Here is a 13703-nt window from a genome sequence, read left to right on the forward strand (position 1 = left end):
ATACCCGGCTTCTTTGTATATTCTAGATATTGATCCTTTCTCAGAAATATGCATTGCACATACCATCTCCCAGTCTTTAGCTAGGCTTCTAGTTTTCTTATGGTATCTTTTAAGGTACTGAAAGTTGGATTTTAATGTGGTCAATTTTCATTTTTTTCCCTTGATAGGTTTACTTGTGTGTATTTCTTCCAGATTATATGGAATTTTCCTTTATTTTCTTTCAAAAATTTAGAAGTATTTTAATGTTTAGATCTTAATTCATCTACAGTTAATATTTGTACATTATATGATATGCAGATCTAATGCTTTTTTCCCTAGCTGTCCCAACACTATTAATGACCTGTTCTTTTTTTTTTTCCCAAAATATTCTTTTGTTTTTTTGTTCTTTGATACAGGGTCTTGCTATATAGTCCAGGCTGGCCTCCAACATGGCAGCCTTTCTGCCTCAGCCTGAGTGCTGGGATTATAGGTGTGCACCTCTATGCCCTGCTGATAACCTGTTCTGTTCCCCTATATACCTGGGGGATAGGTTTTGTTATATACTTGGGTCCATTTCTGGGCACTCTATTCTCTTCCAATGACTAATTGTTTTCATTCCTGCTGAAATACTATAATATTTTTCATTACTATTGGTTTCTTTTTTTTGGTACCAGGGGTCGAACTCAGGACCTTGCACTTGCAAGGCAATCGACTATTGGTTTCTAATAAGTTTTGAAATCTGTTAAGTTCCATATACTGTACCTTGTTTTTCTTGTCTGAATTGGTCTTGGCTAGTATATGAGCCAACTGGGAAATTTGAAACCATCAGGAAAATTTGACTAGGAACCACTCCTAGGTATTAGGTGCTACTATGGCATTATTGTTAAGTTTGAAAGTGGCCTTATGGTTATGCAGGAATGTCCAAGTCTTTAGAGATGCTTAACGTATAGGGATAAAGTGATATGAAGTATAGGATTTGCTTTCAAATATTTTACCCAACAAATGAGAAAGGGTGAATGAATGAAGTAAGTGTAACATACTAGTTAGTCACTGTTACATCCAGGTACTAAGTAAAAGGCTTCATGAGATTATTCTTTATTATGTTTGGAAAATGCAATAATTAATTTTTTGTGTGTGTGTATGGAACCAGGGATCAAACTCAGGACCTTGCCCTTGCCAGGCAGGTGCAGTGCCACTGAGCTACATCCCCGGCCCAATAATTAAAAATTTTTGCTCTTTTTTATTTTGTTCTTTTTCTTATAAATTTTAGAATCAGTTTGTCGCTTTTCTGAGTGATATAAACATACACACACTGTTAGGTGGGTGCTCTCTTTTATTTATTTTTCTCTTCTTTCTCTTATTTATTTGACAGTGCAAAGGATTGAACCCAAGGCTCTTCTCTAAGCCATACCTACAGCCCCTTTCCTTTGTGATTCATGATTCCCATTCTCCTTTTGCCTCCTAGTACTAGCTACGTGTGAGTTACTACATATTCTTGCTGTAGCTAAATTTTAAAGTGTTTATAGATTATGTTTTAAGTCTAGTGCACACCTATAAACCCAGTATTTGGGAGGCTGAGGCAGGAGGATCACTGTGAATTCAAGGCCAGCCTGGACTATGTAGCAAGACCTTGTCTCCAAAAAAAAAAAAAAAAAAAAAAATGTCAAACTTCTCAGATGAATAAGTAGAAACAGGAAATAAATGTATGAAAAAATGTTCAACACCGTGGTCATTGGTGAGATGCAAATTAAAACAACACTGAAATTCCATCTCACTATAGAAAGAATGGCTGCTATCAAGAAGTTAACCAGGCGCGCCCCCGCCGGCTCCTGGTGCGCCCTCTCGTGCGCCATGATGTGCAGGGTTGATAGAGGGCCGCTCGGGCGGGCTGGCCAGCGCTCGCCGGGCAGCCAACCTGGGCGCCAGGGCCGTGGTGGTGGAGAGCCACAAGCTGGGCGGCACTTGCGTGAATGTTGAATGTGTACCCAAAAAGGTCATGTGGAACACAGCAGTCCACTCTGAGTTCATACATGATCACTTTGATTATGGCTTTCAGAGTTGTGAGAGTAAATTCAATTGGCGTGTAATAAAGGAGAAGTGGGGCACCTACATGAGCCTCCTGAACACTATCTGTCAAAACAATCTCACCAAGTCTAATATAGAAATCATCCATGGCTATGCAACATTCACAAGTGATCCCCAGCCCACGGTAGAGGTCAGTGGAAAAAAATACACTGCTCCTCACATCCTGATCACCACAGGCGGCATGCCCTCACTTCCTCGGGAGAGCCAGATCCCTGGTGCACACCTAGACATAACCAGGGATGGGTTTTTTCAGCTCGAAGAATTGCCGAGGCATAGCATCATCGTGGGCACAGGTTACGTTGCTGTGGATATAGCTGGGATCTTCTCCACCCTGGGCTCTAAGACAGTGCTAATGATACGGCATAAGGTACTCAGAGATTTTGATTCACTAATCAGTTCCAATTTACTGAAGAGCTGGAGAACGCCGATGTGGAGGTCCTGAAGTACTCACAGGTCGAGGAAGTTAAAAAGACTTCCACGGGCTTGGAACTCAGCGTGGTTACTGCAGTTCCTGGTAGGAAACTCACCTTGACCTCGATTTCGGATGTTGACTGCCTGCTGTGAGCCATTGGACGGGATCCAAATTCCAAGGGCCTGAATTTAGATAAGCTGGGTATTCAAACTGATGAGAAAGGTCTTATCATAGTAGATGAATTCCAGGACACCAGTGTCAAAGGCATCTACGCAGTTGGGGATGTGTGTAGAAAAGCTCTTCTGACTCCAGTTGCAATAGCTGCTGGCCGAAAACTTGCCCATAGACTTTTCGAATGCAAAGAAGATTCCAAGTTAGACTATGACAACATCCCCACTGTGGTCTTCAGTCACCCTCCTGTTGAGACAGTAGGGCTTACAGAAGATGAGGCCATTCATAAATATGGAAAAGACAATATTCAACCACCTTCACCCCAATGTACCATGCAGTGAGCACAAGGAAAACAAAATGCGTGATGAAAATGATTTGTGCCAACAAAGAGGAAAAGGTGATTGGGATCCATATGCAGGGAATTGGATGTGATGAAATACTATAGGCTTTTGAGTTCAGAGGCAGTCCGGTAGTTTGTCCCTTCTCCTTAATAAGGGCTTGTTGTGGTTAAAAAAAAAGAAAGAAGTCAACCCATAACAAATGTTGACGGGGCTGTGGGGAAAAAGGAACCCTTTTCCACTGTTGGTGGGAGTGCAGACTGGTGCAACCACTGTGGAAATCAGTGTGATGATTTCTCAAAAAACTAAAACTAGAGGTTCCATTTGACACAGTATTCCCCTTCTTGATATCTCCCCAAAAGAATTAAAAGCCTCATACCACAGCGATATATGCGCATTCATGTTTATAGCGGCACAGTTTGTAATAGCTAAAGCTTGGAAACAGCCCAGATGCCTTTCAACTGACCAGTGGATAAAGAAAATTTTTTTAATGCAGTGGAGTACTACTCTGCCATAAAGAAGGATGGGCTTCAGACATTTATAGCTAAATAGATGGAGCTTGAGACCATACTCTTAAGTGAAATAAATCAGACACACATGTTTAAATACTGCATTGTTTCTCTAGAGTGAGGAACTGAAAGTAGAAATAAGGACTGAAATATATAATAGATACTAGGAAATGAGAAGAAAATGTTCAAATGGGAAGGGGAACAAGGGAGGAGCGAGGGGAAAAGGGAAGGGACAAGAAAAAAAGTGAAAATAGAAGGAAAAAATGGAAACAAAGCTTTTGTACATAGGGATGGGAGGATACTTGAGGGGAATGGGATAAAATAGAACAAAATTTATTTTTTTTTAAAATTAAAAAAAAAATTTAAAAAGGATTTGTACATGGGGGCTGGGAATGAGATAAAATAAAATTAAGAAAATTTAAAAGTACATAATTTAATGCATATTTATTTATTTTAATAATTTAGTTCCTATTATAATAAAACTACAAAAAGCCAAAAATAACAAGAACCTCAAAAGTATCCTCATATCACATCCAGATGTTGTGATGTTTTTATATTCTCTCGCCCAGTGATTCTCTTGCTTTGCTTTCTTTTGTTCCTTAGTTTGGCAAATGCAAGACTAAGGCATGAAGCACCACCCTTAATCCCATGCTCCAGATGATTCTTAAGCATCTGCATTTTGGGAAAGACCTGGCAGCAGCCCATGCACGTAAAGCCACTATACAAGTCCTACAGCCCTGCAGGTGTTTTGGCACTGGGACCTGCTTCCTGGGCTGAATTCTCAGGTGGCTTCTCAGCATCTTCCCTTTCCTCTTGGCCTTCCCTGTCCAAGCCATCTTCAGTGTCAGTTAGGATGTCTTTTAGACACATAAGAGAGGCTGGCTTTTGGAGGGATCTTCTCAGGATAGGTAATTTTTGCTATTCTTAGCATTTTTGTAAAGGGCTCCACATCTTCTGTATCCTCCAAGGCAGCCACATCCCTTTTCATTTGAACAAGCTTGTAGTAAATATTCAAGACTCTTCTTTTCAGTAAATACTGCAGATTCTGAGGGGTTATTGGCCAAGGAGGAAGGTAAATGGGAATGTGTCACGAAGGAGAAATTCTCCCTCTTCATCAAATCTTGATTTAAAAGCACCTTAGAGGATCTAGGCCCATCCTGGTGCATAAGAATGCACTTGCTTGAAGAGATGCAGGGCAAATGTTCTGAGGCTGAGAAATTCTCTCCTGCATCCAGATTTGAACTTGGGACCACCTTATGTGCCTCAGGGGCATCCTGTGGAGAGTTCTGCAATTCTGCATCCAAGAATTTGTCTTCATAGGAGAAGTCCTCTGAGGTTGAGGAAGAACTATGTACCACTTTGTGGCCTTGAGTTTGGGCCAGTACATTGGCTCTACCCTGCAGAGTATCTTGTAAATCCAACTTTCCTCTTGTACCCCTTAACTTTCTCACAGGTTGTTTTAAGAATTTCTTCTCCAGGTATTTTTTCTTCTCTTTATGTTTTATGGTTCAACTCTTTGGAGAATGGCTGATATGAAGTAAGATTCTATCTGAGACTGTTCTCAGAGAATTGTTAGTGTTGATAAGGAACGAAATGTATACACCAAAAAATGACAACATAAGATGCTATCTGTTCACCAGATCACTGTCCTTTGTAATGCTCAGTATGACACCAAGGTATGATACCAGTTATCATTAAGGCCTCAGCTGAGTTCTATGACCTATTGATGACATCTTTTTCATTCTTAATTGCATGGATTTCAGCCTTTTCTTTCTTTTTTTTTTGATAAGATTGGCTAAAGGTTTATCGATTTTTTTTTTTTTATTTCAAAAAACCAGCTGTTCGATTCATTGATTTTTTTTGTATCGTTCTCTTAGTGTCAATTGCATTGATTTCTGCTTGGATCTTTATAATTTCCTTTCTTGTACGAGCTTTGGGTTTGTTGTGCTCTTCTTTTTCTAGGAGCTTGAGGTTCTGCATTAGGTTAGTTAATTGAGTTCTCTCTGTTGTCCTAATATGGGCATTCACTGCTATGAATTTCCCGCGTATAACTGCTTTCATTGTGTCCCACAGATTGTTGTATGTTGTAGTGGCATTATCATTTACTTGTAGAAACTGTCTAATTTCTTCTTTAATTTCCTCTGTGACCCATTGGTTGTTCAGGAGAGTGTTATTCAATTTCCATGTGTTTGTGGGTGTTTTGCGGTTTATGTTATTGATCTCCAATTTTATTGCACTATGGTCTGATAATATACAGGGGATAACTTGAATTCTTTTACATTTACTTAGATTTGCCCTATGAGCTAGCATGTGATCTATTTTGGAGAATGGCCCATGTGCGGCTGAAAAGAATGTGTATTCTGATTTTGTGGGGTGGAACATTCTATAAACATCTCTTAAGTTCATTTGTTCAATAGCTTGGTTCAGTTCTAGAATTTCATTGTTAATTTTTTTCCTAGATGATCTGTCTATTTTTGATAGAGGGGTGTTGAGGTCCCCTACTACAATTATGTTATTGTTTATTTGGTTTTTCATGTGCCTTAATATTTGTTTTGTATAGTTGGGGGCATTCGTATTTGGTGCATAAATATTTAGGATTGTCATCTCTCCCTCTTGGATTGTTCCCTTCACAAGGATGTAGTGACCATCTTTGTCTCTCTTAATTAGTTTTGGTCTGAAATCTACTTTGTCTGCAAATAAGATTGCTACCCCTGCTTTTTTCTGGGTTCCTGTCGCATGGAGAACTGCTTTCCATCCTTTTACTTTCAGTCTGTGAATTTCCTTTTGAGTTAGGTGTGTTTCTTGTATACAGCATATTGCTGGGTTTTGCTTCTTTTTGGGGGGGGGTTTGCTTCTTAATTTATTCTGTCAGTCTTTTTCTTTTGATTGGTGAATTGAGGCCATTAACATTGATAGTTATAATTGAGAGATATTGACTCATTCTTGCTGTGATGTTTTATTGTTGTTGGCTCTTTTCTTATCCCCCCCCCCCTTTATTTCCTTACCTTTGCGTGGTGTCTTCTCTCTGTTGGCCCTCATGAAATTGTGACCTTTATTGTCTTTTTCTAGGATATTTCATAAAATTGTTTGGAGTGCTGGTTTTGTGTTCATGAAATTTCTCAGGTGTTCTTTGTCATGGAAGTATCTAATTTCCCCATCAATTTTGAAAGATAATTTTGCCAGATACAACAGTCTAGGTTGGAAGCTATTTTCTTTTAGGGCTTGAAATACTTCACCCCAGGCTCTCCTTGATTTGAGGGTTTGTGTTGAAAAATCTGCTGTGATTCTGATGGGCTTTCCTTTGTAGGTGATTTGTTTCTTTTCTCTAACTGCCTGTAGCATTTTGTTCTTCTGTTGGGTTTCTGGGATCTTGACTATTATATGCCTAGGTGTAGATTTTTTTTTTATCGTGGCTGAGTGGAATTCTATATGCCTCACGTATCTGTGTGTCCAATTCTCCACCTCTGTCTGGTGAACAGTTTTTTTTATGTCAATTGTACTTTCACTGTTTTTTTCATGGACTCCTATCAGTCTTATGTTATTCTTCTTTGCATCATCTAGCAGCTGTTGGATTGATTTCTCATGGTCCCTTACTAACTTTAAGAAATCTCTGTTTTCACGGTCCTTAACTGGGATCCTGTCTTCTATATCTGATATTCTGTCTTCAGATTCTCTTAGTCTACTCTGCATGCTTTCAATGGAGTTTTTAATCTCCTGAAGATCTTGTTTGAATCTGTTTCTTGGATTCCATTTCTTATGTTGGGTGATCATGGTTTCCATTTCTTTCTTATGCTGGGCATTCATGGCTTCCAGCATGTTTCTGATCTCATCTATTTTCTTATCTGTTTCTGCTCTAGAGCCTGTAATCATGTCTTTCACTCTGTTCATCATCTCTGTAGATATCTCAGAGATTATCTCTGCTTTGAATTTTTTAGAGCCTCATGTATCTGCATTGTTACTTCCTGTTCAGGGTGTCCAGGTGGTTGATTATCCTACTTTTCCACCTCATTTGCCCCAGAATTTCCTTTTTTTGGCGTGGAAGCCTGCGTTTGTGCCTTGCTTAAATGTCTTCTCATTTTAGTTTTTGGTCCTGTCCTTGGTTTAATTCCTGGGTTGATATTTCAAAATTGCTTAATGCAGGTATCTTTGTTGCTTGTGTTTAAAACCCTTGTGGAATGATTACTTTTCAGAGTTGTCTTCCAGATATGGCTTGTGTTTAGGTTTTGAGGCTCTAATGACTCTGAGGCTATTTTATTTTCCTTATACCAGGAAGGAAAACTGGTTAGATCAATCACAACATTTTAGGCCAAATGTTACAGTCAGCAATACCATAGCATCAAGGGCAGCTTAGAAAATAACAATTTGTCTAGTTATTAATCTATCCCATTTAACTATGTGAAGTATAATCCCCTGTGCCTCTGTAGTGTGGGACCAGGTAGCAGAAGAGGTAGAAGGCGGGGGGTGGTGGTGGTGGAATTGGGCCTTGCAGGCGCCCGAGCAGCTAAGCGGAGCACTGGATGAAGGCAGGGCTCCAAGCTACTCCCGGGACCTCACCACACCATGGGCAGGAACCAGAGCACAGCCGAGGAGCTTCACACTGCTTCGCTGACCTGCGGAGAGGAGCCCTGGATGAAGGGCTGGAGGTGTAGCTCAGCAGTAGTGGGGCCCTGGGTTCAGTTCCCAGTTCAACCTTTTTATTTCAATGAAAAATTTCCTCACAGTTGGTGGAGATTTTATTTTATCCAGCTAAGGCTAATTAATTGAATTGCCTTTTTTTGACAGGGGTAGGGCTTGGTGCAGATGGCTCCATAACTCCCAATTCATTTCTATTTGCAGCAGCTAAGTTCCCAGGAACTGCAGAAAATTTCAACCTTGGACTGTCCTGCACTACTATACCTTCTTGTGTCTTGTGTCCTAGCCTTTGCTTTTGGTGTGGCATAAATTTTGTGGAATGGATGGAATTCATGGGAATCATTTCATTTAACTACGTGGTCCAAATATCACCCATGTGCTCAGAAGAGCACAACAAATCTTCAGTCTGCTGCTCTGCTTTCAGCAGGGGCCAGACACTCCTGCAGTAAGTCTCTAGTCCCCACCTGCCCAGTGTGCGATGCAGGGTTGAAGAAAAACTTAAGACAGAGTTAAAGAGAAAGTGTGAACTGGACGGCCAGTGCGCCTTTGACAAAAGACACTAGCCCATCTCATCCACCGAATTTTGTTAATCATCAATCAGGGTAAAGGTGCATGTACAGATGTGCAGTACCTGAAATTACCATGGAAACTAATGTAGACAGGGTTTAAAGAGAAGTCAAAGCATCTTCAAATTAGAAGCAAGATCGACAAACTACACGGCTGTAACTAGAGCATTGTCCTTCAAGCTATGGAGGCACTAACTGTGGGAATGGAATTTGGGTGAGATTACTCCAATCTCAGCTACGGATGTTATCTCCTATTTGCCCCAGAGCTTCATAGGCCATTACTCTGGTCAACTGTGGCCCGTTAGCAGGGAGGTCATATTAACCTGGGTACTACTGCAGTGCTCATGTGATAATTCTGTAGCTTCAGTCAGACTTGCTTCTAAGTAAGCCATTTGAGGGATTTAACTCTTTGCAGCCTGCACTGCTTACAGTATGTTTTGGGGATAATCAATATTGCAGGCTCTGGCAGTCAAGTATGTGCAAAATGGCAGCAGAAAGCTTTAGTACAGCCGGGTTTGCATCTCCAAACCTCAGGGCACTTGACATCCCAAGGTAGTCAACCTCAGGAACAGGGTTGTACCATATTTCTCCATCATCTGCATTATTTTCCTCATTAAAATCTAAAGAACAGTTTCTTGATAATTACAAGTTTATAGCATTACATCCCATATATAAACAATATTACTTGTATGATTGAAGGAAAGGTTGATAGCTGATGGTAAGGTGGAGAGATGGATAAATTGCTAATATGTTGGTATCTTTTAATTTTCTTCTTCCAGATTTAGAGATCTCAGACTACTCTGATAGAGCCATTTGGTTTATTTTTGAAACACTGATTCTGTTAAGTGTCTCTGCCCTCTGAATTCTATATTATTCTTCCGATCTTCAAGTTCTCTCTCTTCTTTGAAGTCCCATAGGCATCTTCTGTCAGTGTGACTCTGGTCCAGAGGCCCAAGAGGTCATGGTTCACATGCAGTTTCAAGATGTGGGGATTTGAAGAGGCTGCCTGTTCTCCCTGGACTTTTGGGGCTTTCCCAGAGGTGTGACCCTTCCTTCCCAGGGACAGCAGGTGCCCTTTGTACCTGCACTTCTGCAGCTTCTTGGTTGTGATGGCTGGCGCCTTGAGGAAGGGTCTCCTCATGGCAGTGGTCTTTGCCACAGGGTATCACGGGACACCCCGCAGGTTCCCCTGCTTCTGGAGGAGCGTCTGGGGTCGTGGGTGCCTGCACTCAGGCCAGGGGGTTTGGCGCCAGGGTGGTGTTGTCCCAGCTCCAGCTTCAGTCAGCCTCCACGTGGAGGACCTTCCGCTTGGGAGGAAGGCGGCAGAACCACTGAGCTAAATCCCCGGCCAAAGAATTTGTTGAGCAAATGAAGCATGGCTGTGAGTTCCACAAGGTTTACATAATTAACGTTTGCTCCCTCATTGCTAAGGATCCTGACAGGCCCAAACTCTACGGCATAGAAACAGTGTTCTGGGTATGTGGGTGAGTGGAATTATTGCAGATACCGTCTGTTACTTCAAACACTTTCTTCCTCTTCAAGCTTCCCTGGCTTTTCAAACCCTCTCAGCTGTTCTGGTTCCACACTATGTGGGACATTATGGGTTTCTGAGCTGGTCCCTAAGAGGGCTGCACACAGGAGATGTGTTGCTTTAGCCACTGGGAGGAGCTGTGCTCTAGTGAAAACTCTGAGGCTGGGGCTGGGGGAGGGGAAGTGAATGGAGGCTGGCTCCATGGGGGGGATTCCAGTCTCCTATCAGTTGGGACCTTGGTTATGGACAAAGCTACCAATGTCAAGTTCAAACTGATTCCCTTTTGTTGTGCACCACATGGCTCATGTTATCTCAGCAGCCTATATTCAGTATTCTAGATGTGACTTAAAAGTATGTTTAAAGTTTTTAAAATTTTGTTATAGTAAAAGGTATATTGCCAGTTATCCCCTTTAGAGTATTTCCCCTTACTTCAAACACAGATATCCCATCGTTCTTGCCACTTTCTGAAGCAGTTCTGGAAGTCCCCTTTCTTCAGTGTGTTTCATTGCATAGTCCATTGCATAGCCTCGATGTTCTGAATTGATCTAAAACATTTACCTTTCATGGTCACTTCGATATTGCAGAAGAGTCAGAATTTACATAGGGTCAGATTCAGTGAATAAGGGGTGTATGGGGGGTGGGGGAGCACACCATAATACTTTTGACAGAAATTGCAGAAAGCATTCTGAATAGATTCAGGGCATGGAGGGAGCCATGAAGACACTCACAAAAGACCTGCCAGAACTGCCTCAGGAATTGGTGAGAATGTTAGGATCAGTTTATTCAAAGGGAAGGAGGAACAGTTTGAGGGAGATTACTGGCACTGTCTTTTACTGTAATGATTGTTTCTTTTTCATTTAATCATTCACTACTTATTTTGATCACACATTGTTTGTGGTGCCCAAAGATATCAAAAGAAATCCATTAAGTTCTCCAGGCAATTCAAGTCTGCTGTAGAACTTGATTGGAAGGAGGTGCTGATAAAATCAGCTTAGTAAACTGTTCATGGAAACTGCTATGGTCTAAATGAGAGAAGGGGAGCAATATTCCTGCTGCGGGAAGCATTAGGGTGTTAGCCTGGCCTCCGAGGCAGCCACCGGCTGAGAACTCTAGGCTGGCTCCAAGCCCTTTGGAAAAGTCACCTGTGGAATCTCGGGCACAGCGCCGTCTGCAGTGGAATCCTTCAAACGCGCCCTTTCTCAAGATGCTAGCAGGATCAACATCCTTTGCGCTGCCGGCTTGCTGGTTCTGATGCAGAAGTCCTTCTTTAGAAGCCCACACTAGGTCCGTCAAACCATCCCACGCATCAGCGAACTCGTCCAGCGTAAAGGGAAAGGACAACGGTCCCGAAGTTTCCTGCAATCGGGATTCTTACCTGACGCTTAGTCAGGCGGACTCCCTCTCTCCTTTCTGCGGACCCGTGGACTCTCTCAGACCGGGCGCAGCAGACAGCGGTAACCAGGTGCTGAGAACAAGACCACTGAGCCTTCCGCCCCGTCCCCTTTCCCCCTTGAAGCCGCCCCGCCCCACAGAGCTCTCCCTGCTATCACCTACAGAGACCCGAATGTGAGAATGTGAGACCGACAAGTCCCGCCGCTCCTGCGGAGGAAGCAACAGAAGACGCGGGAAGAGGGTGCGGCCCCCAGCGCTGGACAGCTGGAGGGAGCTCCCCCTCCGTCAGTCAGCGAGGGACGCTGACGCCCCTGCCCTGGTCAGAGGCGCATCTGTGGTGCCAACGGGAGTTGCAGTCCCGCGTGGCTGAGGGGCCGGGCCGCGGGGCCACCGGGGAGTTACACCAGCGCGTGGCTGAGGCACAGAAGACAGATGATTTCGGGGTGGCTCATTTGACTCGCTGCCTACTGGGCTTCAGCGGAGAGAAGTAAGTAAGTAGTACAGTTCTTTTCCCCTTCCTAGCAACCAGAGCTTGAGCAGCGGGGTACAAAGTCACTGCCCAGCTGAGCGCTTGGGCGTAGGGGTTTTCTTCTCCCAGCTCGGTGACCTTGTGGTACTGGTTTGGTGGCGCCTCAGCTAGGGTGGTGCAGGGCACAGCACGGGTTCACCTGAGCTACCAGGCTGGGAGGTGGCGGAGCTCTGAGACGATCAGGTCTGTTTCTTTCTCATCTTTGAACTAGTATTGTGTGACTCCTGGCGCATGTTTGTTATTCTTTTTACTATACAGTAATACCTCGGTTCAGGACCGCTTTTGCTTGCAAACGGTTCGGTTGGCAAACAAAAGCGTTGGGCAAAATTTTGCTTCCCTTAGCAAACTCCACATCACGTGGCAAACAGTACCAAAGCAGTCTTCTCCACATGAACACAAACACAGCCATATTCCCCAGAATTATAAAACAAAGTTCGTAAACCCTATATTCAACATTCTTTTCAGTAATTTTAGGATTCCCTGGTATATAAGGTGTGCAAATATTTAACTTCACTAAATAATGCCACTTTTTCTTTCAAATTTATTGCATTATACTTTATCACCAGTCATGAAATTTTTCTTGTATGCTTCTTTTTCAGTAGATTCCAGTTTGGGCTTCACTTTTACTTCTTTCCAACCACCAGTCCACATTCCCAGTAGAAAATATAACTCTTCACCCATTTTGTTTTTGTTTTTTTTTTTTTGCGGTACTGGGGATAGGACCCAGCCCTCACACACTGGGCAAGCGCCCTACTGCTGAGGTACACCCCCATGACTTATCACTGTAGTTTTTAAAGATAAAAGAATTTCATGATGATAAAAATCATTACTTTTTTACTACTCTAATATTGAACCACAGAACTTTGGTTATAACAAATAAAAATTACTTGAATGGCCAACAATAGAAACAAGCAAATTATGATAGAATACTATTTTACCCCAAAATTCAAGTTATTTAAACATTTTTACTTAAAATGTTTGGCTCTGGGGATGTAGCTCAGTGGTAGAGCACTTGCCTAGTATGTGGGAGGCTTGGATTTGATTCTCAGCACTTCAGAAACAAAACAACGAAAAAATTCATGTGCAAGGGGTGACTGAAAATACAGTGAATGTTTAAATTTTAAACATTTATTACAGTAAAAGACACATTACCATTATTCTCCCTCAAAATATTCTCACTTTGAACACACTTATCCCATCATTCTTGTCACTTTCTGAAGGAGTTCTGTAACTCCTCTCTCAAGACTGTCTTTACGAGGTGTGATCAAAATTCCTGGGAATGCTGCTGCCATGAGCCAGAAGCAGGGTTGTAAAAACATGAAGATACAGGCCTTGAACATGTTGGACCAACACGTTGAGCTTGAAGTGCTTGCAATGTGCAGGTGAACACTCACAGTGTAGTAGGAAGCAGGTTCTGTTCCTTTGGAAAGACTATCATGGCTGGACTTATGAGTTGAGGGATTCTCATACATGGTAGATGAGCTACCTGGGTGGACAAGGTCAGAGTATACAGGCTGAAAGAAATGAGAGGTGAAATTCAGAACACAGAATACTAAGTA

General features: G+C 42.3%; 1 protein-coding gene and 1 pseudogene across 6 annotated transcripts in view; both read left to right on the forward strand.

Moving 5' to 3' along the window:
• Cdk7 (cyclin dependent kinase 7) overlaps nt 1–13703 on the forward strand; it is a 67602-nt gene that overhangs the window by 4257 nt on the left and 49642 nt on the right. The window lies entirely within an intron of this gene.
• On the forward strand, nt 1835–11773 carry LOC147824453 (glutathione reductase, mitochondrial pseudogene; annotated as a pseudogene).

This window comes from Heterocephalus glaber, unplaced genomic scaffold (assembly GCF_053883595.1).
Source record: "Heterocephalus glaber isolate CG9 unplaced genomic scaffold, H.glaber_assembly_v1.0 deba00001542, whole genome shotgun sequence".
Classification (NCBI taxonomy): domain Eukaryota; kingdom Metazoa; phylum Chordata; class Mammalia; order Rodentia; family Bathyergidae; genus Heterocephalus; species Heterocephalus glaber.